General features: G+C 43.8%; 1 long non-coding RNA gene across 2 annotated transcripts in view; it reads right to left on the bottom strand.

The window, feature by feature from the left end:
- LOC143770231 (uncharacterized) overlaps positions 1-17,495 on the bottom strand; it is a 41,994-nt gene that overhangs the window by 12,027 nt on the left and 12,472 nt on the right. The gene's annotated exons all lie outside the window — the stretch shown is intronic.

Genomic DNA, 17,495 nt, shown 5'->3' with positions numbered 1-17,495 from the left:
TGATTGGTTGACCGCATGGCGGCCATGTTGCCGGGACGCGGACCAATCACAAAGCCGGGACGTAATTTTAAAATCCTTAAGGACCTGAAATTACGTCACGGCTTGCTGTGATTGGTTGCGTCTCCCATGTGACTGCGACGCAACCAATCACAACGCCGGAACGTAATTTTAAAATCCTGAAGGACCTGAAATTACGTCACGGCTTGCTGTGATTGGTTGCGTCCCGGTCACATGGGCGGCACGCAACCAATCACAAGCCGGGACTCACGTAAAGGAAAGAAAAGCGCGAATTTTAAACAAAGAACGCTGCCGCTTCCCTCGGTAAGGTGCAGGCTGCGTCGGAGAGGTGAGTATAGCAATATTTTTTATTTTAATTCTCTCTTTTACACATTTTTACATTAATGTTGTTTCGATACCGATACCCGATATCACAAAAATATCGGATCTCGGTATCGGAATTCCGATACAGCAAGTATCGGCCGATACCCGATACTTGCAGTATCGGAATGCTCAACACTAGTCGCAATGCATCGTTGGAGAAAAAACGCATCCTGCAAAAGTGCTTGCAGGATGCGTTTTTTCTCCATTGGCTTGCATTAGCGACGCATTGCGATGGATTGCCACATGTCGCATGCGTCGTGCGACGGATGCGTCGTGCTTTGGCGGACCGTCGGCACAAAAAAAGCTACATGTAACTTTTTTGTGCGACGTGTCCGCCATTTCCGACCGCGCATGCGTGGCCGGAACTCCGCCCCCGCCTCCCCGCACCTCACAATGGGGCAGCGGATGCGTTGAAAAAACAGCATCCGCTGCACCCGTTGTGTGGCGCTTACAACGCTAGCGTCGGTACGTCGGCCCGACACACTGCGATGGGCCGAGTACGACGCTAGTGTGAAAGTAGCCTTAGGCTTCTTTCACACTTGCGTCGGTACGGGGCGGTCGCAATGCGTCGGCCCGACGTACCGACGCACGTTGTGAAAATTGTGCACAACGTGGGCAGCGGATGCAGTTTCTCAACGCATCCGCTGCCCAGTCTATGTCCTGGGGAGGAGGGGGCAGAGTTACGGCCACGCATGCGCGGAAATGGCAGACGCGACGTACAAAAAAAAAGGTTACATTGAACTTTTTTTGTGACGATGGGGCTAAAGTTATGGTTAGGGTTGGGGCTAAAGTTAGGGTTAGGGTTGGGGCTAAAGTTAGGGTTAGAGTTGGGATTAGGGTTTGGATTAGGGTTGGAATTAGGGTTACGTTTGGGATTAGGGTTGGGATTAGGGTTACGTTTGTGATTAGGGTTAGGGGTGTGTTGGATTTAGGGTTTTGATTAGGGTTATGGTTAGGGTTGAGATTAGGGCTGTTTTGGGGTTAGGGTTGTGATTATCGTTAGGGTTGTGATTAGGATTATGGATCGGGTTAAGATTAGGGTTAGGGGTGTGTTGGAGTTAGGGTTGGAGTTATAATTTGGGGGTTTCCACTGTTTAGGTACATCAGGGGGTCTCCAAACACGACAGCCAATTTTGCGCTAAAAAAGTCAAATGGTGCTCCCTCCCCTCTGAGCTCTGCCGTGCGCCCAAACAGTGGTTTACCCCCACATATGGGGCATCAGCGTACTCGGGATAAATTGGACAATAACTTTTGGGGTCCAATTTCTCCTGTTACCCTTGTGAAAATAAAAACTTGGGGGCTAAAATTCTTTTTTGTGGGAAAAAAAAATATTTTTTTATTTTCACTACTCTGCATTATAAACTTCTGTGAAGCACTTGAGCATTCAAAGTTCTCATCACATATCTAGATAAGTTCCTTAGGGGGTCTAGTTTCCAAAATTTGATCACTTGTGGGGGGTTTCTACTGTTTAGGTACATCAGGGGCTCTGAAAACACAACATAACACCCACAGACAATTCTATCAAAGTCTGAATTCCAAAATGGCGCTCCTTCTCTTCCAAGCTCTGCCGTGTGCCAAAACAGTGGTTTACCCCCACATATGGGGTACCAGCATACTCAGGACAAATTGGAGAACAAATTTTGGCATCCAATTTCTTTTGTTACCCTTGTGAGAATAAAAACTTGGGGGCTAAAAAATCTTTTTTGTGAAAAAAAAAATATTTTCTATTTTCACTACTCTGCATTATAAACTTCTGTGAAGCACTTGGGCATTCAAAGTTCTCACCACATATCTAGATAAGTTCCTTGGGGGGTCTAGTTTTCAAAATGGGGTCACTTGTGGTGGGTTTCTACTGTTCAGGTACATCAGTGGCTCTGCAAACGCAACATAACGCCCGCAGACCATTCTATCAAAGCCTGCATTTCAAAATGGCGCTCCTTCCCTTCCGAGCTCTGCCGTGCGCCTAAACAGTGGTTTACCCCCACATATGGGGTACCAGCATACTCAGGACAAATTGGACAACAACTTTTTGGGTCCAATTTCTCTTGTTACCCTTGTGAAAATAAAAATTTGGGGGTTAAAAAAATCTTTTTTGTGGAAATTTTTTTTATTTTTTATTTTCACTACTCTGCATTATAAACTTCTGTGAAGCACTTGGGCATTCAAAGTTCTCACCACATATCTAGATAAGTTCCTTGGGGGGGTCTATTTTCCAAAATGGGGTCACTTGTTGGGGGTTTCTACTGTTTAGGTACATTAGGGGTCTGCCCGCAGACAATTCTGTCATGATTCCCCAATGGCATGGGAACATCAGAAACACAAAAATAACAGACTAGCTCTCGGGTGATGGAAACTCAAGCTGACCGTGACCTAAATCTACCACACAACTAACAGTAGCCAGGAAGCATTCCTACGGCTGCCTAGATGCCATGCGCCAGCCGGAGAACTAACTACGCCTGGAAGAGGAAGGAACAGACCTGGCTTACCTCTAGAGAAATTCCCCAAAGATGATAGTAGCCCCCACGTATATTAACGGTGAGTTCAGAGGAAAAGACATACACAGTATGAAGGTAGATTTAGCAAAGCGAGGTCCACTTACTAGATAGAGGAAGGATACAAAAGAGGACTTCACGGTCAGCTGAAAAACCCTTTCAAAAACCCATCCTGAAATTACTTTAAGACTCCTGTGTCAACTCATGACACAGGAGTGGCAATTTCAGTCCACAAGAGCTTCCAGTAACAGGAAAAGACAAAACTGTAAACTGGACAAGAAAAACAAAAACAATAAGGACAAGAGTCCACTTAGCTGATCAGCAGACTAGTAGCAGGAACATGCAACTGAATGACTCAGATTACAATGATGACCGGCAAGGAAGTGACTGGAGAGCAAGGCTAAATAGGGAACTCCCAAAACTGATGGAAGCAGGTGAGCTGAGGCAGAAAAGCACACACAAGTCTCCAGTACCACCAGCCACCACCAGGGGAGCCAAAAAGCGGATCACAACAGTACCCCCCCCTTAAGGAGGGGGCACCGAACCCTCACAAGAACCGCCAGGGCGACCTGGATGAGCCCTATGAAAGGCACGAACCAAATCCGAGGCATGAACATCAGAGGCAGTTACCCAAGAATTATCTTCCTGACCATAGCCCTTCCATTTAACCAGGTACTGGAGTCTCCGCCTGGAAATACGGGAGTCCAAGATCTTCTCTATAACATACTCCAATTCACCCTCAACCAGCACAGGAGCAGGAGGCCCAGCAGAAGGAACCACCGGCACCTCGTATCTCCGCAACAACGACCGATGGAACACATTATGGATAGCGAAAGATGCCGGAAGGTCCAAACAAAAGGAAACAGGGTTAATAATCTCCAAAATCCTATAGGGACCGATGAACCGAGGCTTAAATTTAGGAGAAGAAACCCTCATTGGGACAAAACGGGAAGACAACCACACCAAGTCCCCAACACGAAGGCGAGGACCAACCCGACGCTGGCGGTTAGCAAACCGCTGAGTCCTCTCCTGGGACAAATTCAAATTGTCCACCACTTGTTCCCAAATCCGATACAACCGATCCACCACAGCATCTACTCCAGGACAATCCGAAGACTCCACCTGACCAGAATAAAAACGGGGATGAAACCCCGAATTGCAAAAGAAAGGGGAAACCAAAGTGGCAGAACTGGCCCGATTATTAAGAGCAAACTCCGCCAACGGCAAAAAGGCAACCCAATCATCCTGATCCGCAGACACAAAACACCTCAAATACGTCTCCAAAGTTTGATTAGTTCGCTCCGTCTGGCCATTAGTCTGAGGATGGAAGGCAGACGAAAAAGACAAATCAATGCCCAACCTGGCACAGAATGCCCGCCAAAATCTAGAAACGAACTGGGTACCCCTATCAGAAATGATATTTTCAGGAATACCATGCAAGCGAACCACATTTTGAAAAAACAAAGGAACCAACTCAGACGAGGAAGGCAACTTCGGCAATGGCACCAAATGAACCATCTTAGAAAAACGGTCACACACCACCCAGATAACAGACATCCTCTGAGAGACAGGAAGATCAGAAATAAAGTCCATCGAGATGTGCGTCCAAGGCCTCTTCGGAATAGGCAAGGGCAACAACAACCCGCTAGCCCTAGAACAACAAGGCTTGGCCCGAGCCCACACATCACAAGACTGCACAAAAACACGCACATCACGAGACAGAGATGGCCACCAGAAGGATCTAGCCACCAAATCCCTGGTACCAAAAATTCCAGGATGACCCGCCAGCGTAGAAGAATGAACCTCCGAGATGACTCTACTGGTCCAATCATCAGGAACAAACAGTCTACCAGGTGGACAGCGATCAGGTCTATCCGCCTGAAACTCTTGCAAAGCACGTCGCAGATCTGGGGAAATAGCGGATAATATCACCCCATCCTTAAGGATACCTGTAGGTTCCGAATCACCAGGGGAATCAGGCTCAAAACTCCTAGAAAGGGCATCCGCCTTCACATTCTTAGAACCTGGTAGATATGAGACCACAAAATTAAACCGAGAGAAAAACAACGACCAGCGCGCCTGTCTAGGATTCAGGCGCCTGGCAGACTCAAGATAAATCAGATTCTTGTGATCAGTCAAAACCACCACCTCATGTCTAGCACCCTCAAGCCAATGACGCCACTCCTCAAATGCCCACTTCATGGCCAAAAGCTCCCGATTACCGACATCATAATTTCTTTCGGCGGCAGAAAATTTTCGAGAAAAGAACGCACAAGGTCTCATCACTGAGCAATCGGAACTTTTCTGCGACAAAACCGCCCCCGCTCCGATCTCGGAAGCATCGACCTCAACCTGAAAGGGGAGAGAGACATCGGGCTGGCGCAACACAGGGGCAGACGAAAAGCGGCGCTTAAGTTCCCGAAAGGCCTCCACAGCGGCAGAGGACCAATTGGCAACATCAGCACCCTTCTTAGTCAAATCCGTAAGAGGCTTAGCAACACCAGAAAAACCAGTTATAAATCGACGATAAAAATTAGCAAAGCCCAAGAACTTCTGAAGACCCTTTAGAGAAGTAGGCTGCGTCCAGTCACAAATAGCCCGAACCTTGACAGGGTCCATCTCAACAGAAGAAGGGGAAAAAATGTACCCCAAAAAGGAAATCTTTTGAACCCCAAAAACACACTTAGAACCCTTTACACACAGAGAATTCTCCCGCAAGACCTGAAAAACCCTCCTGACCTGCTGAACATGAGACTCCCAGTCCTCAGAAAAAATCAAAATATCGTCCAAATACACAATCATAAATTTATCCAGATATTCACGGAAAATATCATGCATAAAGGACTGAAAAACTGAAGGCGCATTAGAAAGGCTGAAAGGCATTACTAAATACTCAAAGTGGCCCTCAGGCGTATTAAATGCGGTTTTCCACTCATCCCCTTGCTTAATTCGCACCAAATTATACGCCCCACGGAGATCAATCTTGGAGAACCACTTAGCCCCCCTTATACGAGCAAACAAATCAGTAAGCAGCGGCAACGGATACTGATATTTGACAGTAATTTTATTCAGGAGTCGATAATCAATACAAGGCCTCAGCGAGCCATCCTTTTTAGAGACAAAGAAAAACCCAGCTCCTAAAGGTGATGAAGAAGGACGAATATGTCCCTTTTCCAGGGACTCCTTAACATATTCTCGCATGGCAGCATGCTCAGGTACAGATAGGTTAAACAAACGACCCTTTGGAAATTTACTGCCTGGAATCAGATCTATGGCGCAATCACACTCTCTGTGGGGAGGGAGAGAACCAATTTTAGGCTCTTCAAAAATATCCCCAAAATCCGACAAAAATGCAGGAATCTCAGAGGGAATAGATGACGAGATAGGAACCAAAGGTATGTCCCCATGAGCCCCCCGACATCCCCAGCTTAACACAGACATAGTTTTCCAGTCCAGTACTGGGTTATGAGATTGTAACCATGGTAATCCAAGCACTAAAACATCATGTAAATTATACAACACGAGGAAGCGAATCATCTCCTGATGGTCTGGAGTCATACGCATAGTCACTTGCGTCCAGAACTGTGGTCTATTACAAGCCAGAGGTGTAGAATCAATACCCTTCAGAGGTATAGGAACTTCCAGAGGCTCCAAATCAAACCCACAGCGCCTGGCGAAGGACCAATCCATGAGACTCAGAGCGGCGCCAGAGTCCACATAGGCATCCACGGTAATAACTGATAATGAACAAATCAGAGTTACAGACAGAAGAAATTTAGACTGTAAAGTGCCAATAGAAACGGACTTGTCAACCTTCCTAGTACGTTTAGAGCATGCTGATATAACATGCGCGGAATCACCACAGTAGAAGCACAAGCCATTTTTGCGCCTATAATTCTGCCGCTCGCTTCTTGACAGAATTCTGTCACATTGCATTTTCTCTGGCGTCCCTTCAGAAGATACCGCCAAATGGTGCACGGGTTTGCGCTCCCGCAAACGCCGATCAATCTGAATCGCCATTGTCATGGACTCATTCAGACCTGTGGGCGTAGGAAACCCCACCATGACATCCTTAACGGCATCAGAAAGGCCTTCTCTGAAATTTGCCGCTTGGGCACACTCATTCCACTGAGTAAGCACAGACCATTTACGAAATTTTTGGCAGTATATCTCAGCTTCATCTTGCCCTTGAGACAGGGCTATTAAAGCTTTTTCAGCTTGAATCTCCAAATTAGGTTCCTCATACAGCAACCCTAAAGCCAGAAAAAACGCATCCACATTGAGCAACGCAGGATCCCCTGGTGTCAATGAAAATGCCCAATTTTGAGGGTCACCTCGCAGCAAAGAAATCACAATCTTAACCTGCTGAACAGGATCTCCAGAGGAGTGAGGTCTGAGAGAAAGGAATAATTTACAATTACATTTGAAATTCAGAAACCGAGATCTATCTCCGGAAAATACCTCTGGTGTAGGAATCTTAGGTTCAGAAATAGGAGTACGTATAACATAATCTTGTAAATTCTGAACCTTCGTAGCAAGATTATTTAAACCTGCAACCAAACTCTGAGGGTCCATCCTTAAACCGGAGAGATCAGAGCCATTCAAGGATTAGAAGGAGAGAAAGGCAAGGCTGTAAATAGAGCAGAAATACAACTGAGCCAACTAAGTAGCAAACATGAGAGGAAAAAAAAAAAAAAATCTACAGACTTCTTTTACTCTCCTTTCTTCTGCCAATTACTTTAACAGCGGCCGGTCATACTGTCATGATTCCCCAATGGCATGGGAACATCAGAAACACAAAAATAACAGACTAGCTCTCGGGTGATGGAAACTCAAGCTGACCGTGACCTAAATCTACCACACAACTAACAGTAGCCAGGAAGCATTCCTACGGCTGCCTAGATGCCATGCGCCAGCCGGAGAACTAACTACGCCTGGAAGAGGAAGGAACAGACCTGGCTTACCTCTAGAGAAATTCCCCAAAGATGATAGTAGCCCCCACGTATATTAACGGTGAGTTCAGAGGAAAAGACATACACAGTATGAAGGTAGATTTAGCAAAGCGAGGTCCACTTACTAGATAGAGGAAGGATACAAAAGAGGACTTCACGGTCAGCTGAAAAACCCTTTCAAAAACCCATCCTGAAATTACTTTAAGACTCCTGTGTCAACTCATGACACAGGAGTGGCAATTTCAGTCCACAAGAGCTTCCAGTAACAGGAAAAGACAAAACTGTAAACTGGACAAGAAAAACAAAAACAATAAGGACAAGAGTCCACTTAGCTGATCAGCAGACTAGAAGCAGGAACATGCAACTGAATGACTCAGATTACAATGATGACCGGCAAGGAAGTGACTGGAGAGCAAGGCTAAATAGGGAACTCCCAAAACTGATGGAAGCAGGTGAGCTGAGGCAGAAAAGCACACACAAGTCTCCAGTACCACCAGCCACCACCAGGGGAGCCAAAAAGCGGATCACAACACAATTCTATCAAAGTCTGCATTCCAAAATGGCGCTCCTTCCCTTCCGAGCTCTGCCGTGCGCCCAAACAGTGGTTTACCCCCACATATGGGGTACCAGAATACTCAGGACAAATTGGACAACAACTTTTGGGGTCCAATTTCTCTTGTTACCCTTGTGAAAATAAAAACTTGGGGGCAAAAAAATCTTTATTGTTAAAAAAAAATATTTTTTATTTTCACGACTCTGCATTATAAACTTCTGTGATGCACTTGGGCATTCAAAGTTCTCACTACACATCTAGATAAGTTCCATGGGGGGTCTAGTTTCCAAAATGGGGTCACTTTTGGGGGGTTTCTACTGTTTAGGCACATCAGGGGCTCTCCATACGCGACATGGCGTCCGATCTCAATTCCAGTCAATTTTGCATTGAAAAGTCAAATGGCGCTCCTTTGCTTCCGAGCTCAGCCATGCGCCCAAACAGTGGTTTACCCCCACATATGGGGTGTCGGCATACTCAAGACAAACTGTACAACAACTTCTGGGGTCCATTTTCTCCTGTTACCCTTGGTAAAATAAAAATTTGGAGGCAAAAATATCATTTTTGTAGAAAAAATGCGATTTTTTTATTTTCACGGCTCTACGTTCTAAACTTCTGTGAAGCACCTGGGGGTTTAAAGTGCTCACCACACATCTAGATAAGTTCCTTAAGGGGTCTAGTTTCCAAAATGGTGTCATTTGTGGGGGGTCTCCACTGTTTAGGCACATCAGCGGCTCTCCAAACGTGACATGGCATCCGATCTCAATTCCAGCCAATTCTACATTGAAAAAGTAAAACGACACTCCTTCTCTTCCAAGCTCTGCGGTGCGCCCAAACAGTGGTTTACCCCCACATATGGGGTATCGACATACTCAGGAGAAATTGCTCAACAACTTTTGTGGTCTCATTTCTCCTGTTACCCTTGTAAAAATAAAAATTTGGGGGCAAAAATATCATTTTTGTAGAAAAAATGTGATTTTTTATTTTCACGGCTCTACGTTATAAACTTCTGTGAAGCACTTGGGGGTTCAAAGTGCTCACCACACATCTAGATAAGTTCCTTAAGGGGTCTAGTTCCCAAAATGGTATCACTTGTGGGGGGTTTCCACTGTTTAGGCACATCAGGGGCTCTCCAAACGCGACATGGCATCCGATCTCAATTCCAGCCAATTCTGCATTGAAAAAGTCAAACGGTGCTCCTTCACTTCCAAGCTCTGCGGTGCGCCCAAACAGTGGTTTACCTCCACATATGGGGTATCGGCGTACTCAGGAAAAATTGCACAACAAAATTTGTGGTTAAATTTCTGTTTTTACACTTGTGAAAATTAAAAAAAATTGTTTTGAAGTAAAATGTTTGCAAAAAAAAGTTAAATGTTCATTTTTTTCTTCCACATTGTTTCAGTTCCTGTGAAGTACGTAAAGGGTTAATAAACTTTTTGAATGTGGTTTTGAGCAGCTTGAGGGGTGCAGTTTTTAGAATGGTGTCACACTTGGTTATTTTCTATCATATAGACCCCTCAAAATGACTTCAAAGGTGATGTGGTCCCTAAAAAAAACATGGTGTTGTAAAAATGAGAAATTGCTGGTCAACTTTTAACCCTTATAACTCCCTAACAAAAAAAAAATTGTTTCCAAAATTGTGCTGATGTAAAGTAGACATGTGGGAAATGTTATTTATTAACTATTTTTTGTGACATATCTCTCTGATTTAAGGGCATAAAAATACAAAGTTTGAAAATTGCAAAATTTTAAAAATTTTCGCCATATTTCCATTTTTTTCATAAATAATCGCAAGTAATATCGAAGAAATGTTACAACTAACTTGAAGTACAATATGTCATGAAAAAACAATCTCAGAATCAGTGGGATCCGATAAAGCGTTCCAGAGTTATAACCTCTTAAAGTGACACTGGTCAGAATTGTAAAAATTGGCTCGGTCATTAAGTACCAAATTGGCTCTGTCACTAAGGGGTTAAAACAGGATGGCTGAATGTTTGAAGGAAGCACCAACTGCCATAAAAACATACACTTCCACACCAGTGATCATGGTCAGCACCACTGGCCACCAGGCATGTTGAGTTATGTCTACATAGAGTTTTTGGGAGATTATCCTCTCCATAATCCTCATTAACCCCTTTCTGTCATTGGACGTACTATTCCGTCCATGTGGGGTGGGCCCTACTTCCCAAGGACGGAATAGTACGTCCAGCACGATCGGCCGCGCTCACGGGGGGAGCGCGGCCGATCGCGGCCGGGTGTCAGCTGACTATCGCAGCTGACATCCGGCACTATGTTCCAGGAGCGGTCACGGACCACCCCCGGCACATTAACCCCCGGCACACCGCGATCAAACATGATCGCGGTGTACCGGCGGTATAGGGAAGCATCGCGCAGGGAGGGGGCTCCCTGCGGGCTTCCCTGAGACCCCCGGAGCAACGCGATGTGATCGCGTTGCTCCGAGGGTCTCCTACCTTCTTCCTCGCTGCAGGTCCCGGATCCAAGATGGCCGTGGCATCCGGGTCCTGCAGGGAAGGAGGTGGCTTACCGAGTGTCTGCTCAGTGCAGACGCTGGTAAGCCTGCAGCCCTGTCAGTGTGATCGGTGATATGACAGAGTGCTGTGCACACTGTCAAATCACCGATCTGTAATGTCCCCCCCTGGGACAAAGTAAAAAAGTAAAAAAAAAATGTCCACATGTGTAAAAAAAAAATTCCTAAATAAATAAATAAATAAAAAAAATTATTCCCATAAATATATTTCTTTATCTAAATAAAAAAAAAATCAAACAATAAAAGTACACATATTTAGTATCGCCGCGTCTGTAACGACCCCACCTATAAAACTACATAACTAGTTAACCCCTTCAGTGAACACCGTAAAAAAAAAAAAAAAAAACCGAGGCAAAAAACAACGCTTTATTCTCATACCGCCAATCAAAAAGTGGAATAACACGCGATCAAAAAGACTGATATAAATAACCATGGTACCGCTGAAAACGTCATCTTATCCCGCAAAAAACGAGGTGCGATACACCATCATCAGCGAAAAAATAAAAAAGTTATAGTCCTCAGAATAAAGCGATGCCAAAATAATTATTTTTTCTATAAAATAGCTTTTATCGTATAAAAGCGCCAAAACATAAAAAAATGATGTAAATGAGATATCGCTGTAATCGTACTGACCCGACGAATAAAACTGCTTTATCAATTTTACCAAACGCGGAACGGTATAAACGCCTCCCCCAAAAGAAATTAATGAATAGCTGGTTTTTGGTCATTCTGCCTCACAAAAATCGGAATAAAAAGCGATAAAAAAATCTCCCGTGCCCGAACATGTTACCAATAAAAACGTCAACTCGTCTTGCAAAAAACAAGACCTCACATGACTCTGTGAACTCAAATATGGAAAAATTATAGCACTCAAAATGTGGTAACGCAAAAAATATTTTTTGCAATAAAAAGCGTCTTTCAGTGTGTGATGGCTGCCAATCATAAAAATCCGCTAAATAACCCGCTATAAAAGTAAATCAAACCCCCCTTCATCACCCGCTTAGGCTACGTTCACATTTGCGTTGTGTGCCGCAGCGTCGGCGACGCAACACACAACGCAGGAACACCGCATGCACAACGCATGCACAACGCTGCGTTTTGCGACGCATGCGTCCTTTTTTTGCTTGATTTTGTATGCACAAAAAATGCAACTTGCTGCGTCCTCTGCGCCATGACGCGTGCGCCGCAGTGACGCATGCGTCGCAAAACGCAAGTGCAACGCATGTCCATTCGCCCCCATGTTAAATATAGGGGCGCATGACGCATGCGGCGACGCTGCGGCGCCCGACGCTGCGGCGCAGAACGCTAATGTGAACGTAGCCTTAGTTAGGGAAAAATTTAAAAAATTTAAAAAATGTATTTATTTCCATTTTCCCATTAGGGTTAGGGCTAGGGTTAGGGTTAGGGTTAGGGCTAGGGTTAGGGTTAGGGCTAGGGTTAGGGCTACATTTAGGGTTGGGGCTAAAGTTAGGGTTAGGGTTGGGGCTAAAGTTAGGGTTAGGGTTTGGATTACATTTACGGTTGGGAATAGGGTTGGGATTAGGGTTAGGGGTGTGTCTGGGTTAGAGGTGTGGTTAGGGTTACCGTTGGGATTAGGGTTAGGGGTGTGTGTGGATTAGGGTTTCAGTTATAATTGGGGGGTTTCCACTGTTTAGGCACATCAGGGGCTCTCCAAACGTGACATGGCGTCCCATTTCAATTCCAGCCAATTCTGTGTTGAAAAAGTAAAACAGTGCTCCTTCCCTTCCAAGCTCTCCCGTGTGCCCAAACAGGGGTTTACCCCAACATATGGGGTATCAGCATACTCGGAACACATTGGAGAACAACTTTTGGGGTCCAATTTCTCCTTTTACCCTTGGGAAAATACAAAACTGGGGCTAAAAAATAATTTTTGTGGAAATTTTTTTTTTTTATTTGCATGGCTCTGCGTTATAAACTGTAGTAAACACTAGGGGGTTCAAAGCTCTCACAACACATCTAGATGAGTTCCTTAGGGGGTCTACTTTCCAAAATGGTGTCACTTGTGGGGGGTTTCTACTGTTTAGGTACATTAGGGGCTCTGCAAACGAAATATCACGCCTGCAGACCATTCCATCTAAGTCTGCATTCCAAATGGCGCTCCTTCCCTTCCGAGCCCTCCCATGCATATGGAGTATCAGCGTACTCAGGACAACTTGCAGAACAACTTTTGTGGTCCAATTTCTTCTCTTACCCTTGGGAAAAAAAAATTGGGGGCGAAAAGATCATTTTTGTGAAAAAATATGATTTTTTATTTTTACGGTCCTGCATTATAAACTTCTGTGAAGCACTTGGTGGGTAAAAGTGCTCAACAAACATCTAGATAAGTTCCTTAGGGGGTCTACTTTCCAAAATGGTGTCACTTGTGGGGGGTTTCAATGTTTAGGCACATCAGTGGCTCTCCAAACGCAACATGGCGTCCCATCTCAATTCCTGTCAATTTTGCAGTGAAAAGTCAAACGGCGCTCCTTCCCTTCCGAGCTCTCCCATGCGCCCAAACAGTGGTTTACCCCCACATATGGGGTATCAGCGTACTCAGGACAAATTGTACAACAACTTTTGGTGTCCAATTTCTTCTCTTACCCTTGGGAAAATAAAAAATTGGGGGCGAAAAGATCATTTTTGTGAAAAAATATGATTTTTTATTTTTACGGTTCTGCATTATAAACTTCTGTGAAGCACTTGGTGGGTCAAAGTGCTCACCACACCTCTAGATAAGTTCCTTAGGGGGTCTACTTTCCAAAATGGTGTCACTTGTGGGGGGTTTCAATGTTTAGGCACATCAGTGGCTCTCCAAACGCAACATGGCGTCCCATCTCAATTCCAGTCAATTTTGCATTGAAAAGTCAAATGGCGCTCCTTCGCTTCCGAGCTCTGTCATGCGCCCAAACAGTGGTTTACCCCCACATATGGGGTATCGGCGTACTCAGGACAAATTGTATAACATCTTTTGGGGTCCATTTTCTCCTGTTACCCTTGGTAAAATAAAACAAATTGGAGCTGAATTTAATTTTGTGTGAAAAAAAGTTAAATGTTCATTTTTATTTAAACATTCCAAAAATTCCTGTGAAACACCTGAAGGGTTAATAAACTTTTTGAATGTGGTTTTGAGCACCTTGAGGGGTGCAGTTTTTAGAATGGTGTCACACTTGGGTATTTTCTATCATATAGACCCCTCAAAATGACTTCAAATGAGATGTGGTCCCTAAAAAAAAATGGTGTTGTAAAAATGAGAAATTGCTGGTCAACTTTTAACCCTTATAACTCCCTAACAAAAAAAAATTTTGGTTCCAAAATGATGCTGATGTAAAGTAGACATGTGGGAAATGTTACTTATTAAGTATTTTGTGTGACATATCACTGTGATTTAATTGCATAAAAATTCAAATTTGGAAAATTGCGAAATTTTCAAAATTTTCACAAAATTTCCATTTTTTTCACAAATAAACGCAGGTAATATCAAAGGAATTTTACCACTATCATGAAGTACAATATGTCACGAGAAAACAATGTCAGAATCACCAGGATCCGTTGAAGCGTTCCAGAGTTATAACCTCATAAATGGACAGTGGTCAGAATTGTAAAAATTGGCCCGGTCCATAACGTGCAAACCACCCTTGGGGGTGAAGGGGTTAAAGACTGCTTCATAAACCATTGGAAAACTCTTCCCACTCATTCGAATCCACTTTCTGTTTTATATGAACAGATTGTTTAGCTTTTTTTTTCTGAAACAATTTTGAAAAACATCTGATTGAAAAAAGAAAGTGCATGTTATTTTTTCAAAGTGTATCTTGAGTGAAACCTCTCCAACTTAGACACTCTACAATTAAAAGGTTGCAAAAAAATCTTAAAAAACTAAAAAAAACTCCTCCAAAAAAACTCCTTTCAAGCTGTTTCTGCTTGAAAAACTTGTCATTTTTGCAAAAAACTCTTTGATATCAAAGCCTGTTAGTGACCATGAGGAATGACTGATAATGTCAGTATCTGGATGCTGAATATCTACTTGAACAATGATTGTTCACCCATGGACTATACTAATGAATAAATAACTTTCTGGATATTATAGTATAATTACATATTATAAAAATATTCTGTGAGAACCTGGTTCTGATTATGAACGGGGGCACAAGTTGATTTAATCAAATGTCATACAAAAATATTGATTTGTCAACCAGTGAGGTGTGTGCTGTGATCTGGTGACTCGGTATGTAAGTCATGTATGAAATTTTAGTAGAAACTATGGTAATAGATAAACACATGATAAAAGACCCTGAGGAAGGAAAGGTGGTGTCCTTCAGGTCCAGCATAAATACTCTGAAAATGCAATTAGTTGTGAAATATAGTTCCACCTCCAATAATTTAACATTTTTTTTATTAGTGTGACTGAATACCACACGCAGTGACTGTTTTATTTTATACAATTACGTGCAACAATGTCATTTTCCTGGCCAACTTTTGACAACCATGCTTGATACTAACGTGAACTCATTGAATTAACATTGTGAAATTCTCGGAAACACTTGTAATCAAAAGGTGAAATTCTGGGCCGCAGCATAGACATCAGTATCTGTGATAACAGATACCGGATCTCATTGTATTGTTATAAGAAAGTACATAGCTCTGCAGGGAGCTTGATTTGGTCATGGAAAGGTGGTGGAACTAATGTTTTATTTGTATGCTATTGATGAGCCTGCATTATTAGGAGCTATAATAGCTATAAAATATTTGGTCCTTGTGTTGAATGGATGATTTGCTTGGATGAAGGCATTGATGCAAACAGGAAACTCCACATGTGTTCATACATCTTAGATAATGTTTTCCCTAATGTACATGTATTTTGAATGGGGAGAGGACCTATCCATTGCCAGACATCTATCTTGATGGCTTATTTCATAGGGAAACAAAAGGATCGGGTATTGAAAGTCATTGTCTGGTGGCCTTAAAGGGAACCTGTCACCCCCAAAATCGATGGTGAGGTAGGCCCACCATCATCAGGGGCTTATCTACAGCATTCTGCAATGCTGTAGATAAGCCCCCGATGTTACCTAAAAGAGGTGAAAAAGAGGTTAGATTATACTCACCTAGGGGCGGTCCCCCTGTGGTCCGGGTCCGATGGGTGTCTCAGGTCCGGTCCGGGGCCTCCCATCTTCATTCCATGGCATCCTCTTCTGGTCTTCACGCCGCGGCTGTGGCGCAGGCGTACTTTGTCTGCCCTGTTGAGGGCAGAGCAAAGTACTGCAGTGCGCAGGCGCCGAGCCTCTCTGACCTTTTCCGGCGCCTGCGCACTGCAGTACTTTGCTCTGCCCTCAACAGGGCAGACAAAGTACGCCTGCGCCACAGCCGCAGCGTGAAGACCAGAAGAGGACATCATGGAATGAAGATGGGAGGCCCCGGACCGGACCTGAGACACCCATCGGTCCCGGACCACAGCAGGACCGCCCCTGGGTGAGTATAATCTAATGTCTTTTTCTCCTCTTTCAGGTAACATCGGGAGCTTATCTACAGAATTACAGAATGCTGTAGATAAGCCCCTGATGATGGTGGGCTTACCTCACCATCGATTTTGGGGGTGATAGGTTCTCTTTAAAACACGATAAATGGTCATCCCATGCTTCAAAATCTGTAAGTTTGACTGACCATAACCTAATCTGTCAGGCGCCCCTTACAGAGAAGAGTCAGGCATTACCAACTAAATACATTTTTGATTTTCCAAGAATATTAAGGACCAAATTAGTCAGATTTAACAATCTTTTCTCAATGTGTTCATGATTTCTATGGTCATTACTGTTTATCTTGTTGTTGGTCAGCTTTGTCTTCTTTCATTTTGGACAAACAATCAGCAGATTTGGGTTCCAGTACCATCTCTATGTTGACGACACCCAATTATACACTTCTTCCCCTGGCATCACCCCCACTCTAATTCAAAATACCAAGGATTGTCTGGCTGCTGTCTCTAACATCATGTCCTCCCTCTATCTGAAACTAAATCTCTCCAAAACTGAACTACTTGTGTTTCTCCCTTTTACTAACTTCACTCTACCCAACATCGAAATTACCCTGGAGGGTTCAATGGCAAATGGGAGTATACTCAGGACTACAGAACAGGAGAAGGACGTGGCTATTCTGGATACAAGTAAGCTAAGCAGCAGTACTCAATGTCAAGCAGTAGCCGCAAAAGCTAACAAGATTTTAGGATGTATAAAAAGAAAGATAAAATCCCACAATCCCAATGTATTACCCCTTTGTAAATCACTGGTGAGGCCACATCTAGAATATGGGATCCAGTTTTGGGCTCCACATTTTAAAGAGGATATTCAGAAGTTAGAATCAGTTCAAAGATAGGCAATTAGATTATTACAAGGGATGGAAGACCTGTCATATGATGAGAGGCTGGAAAAGTTGGGCTTGTTTAGCTCTGATGCCTCAGAGGAGATCTCATTTACATGTATAAATATATGTGTAGTTAGTAGAAAGAACTGCACATGACTTATTCCTTCCAAAGACCATACTTAGAACCAAGGGAGCACTCATTACGAGTGGAAGAAAGGTGATTT

This window comes from Ranitomeya variabilis, chromosome 4, assembly GCF_051348905.1.
Source record: "Ranitomeya variabilis isolate aRanVar5 chromosome 4, aRanVar5.hap1, whole genome shotgun sequence".
Taxonomy (NCBI): Eukaryota; Metazoa; Chordata; class Amphibia; order Anura; family Dendrobatidae; genus Ranitomeya; species Ranitomeya variabilis.
This window is presented reverse-complemented; position numbering and strand designations above follow the sequence as displayed.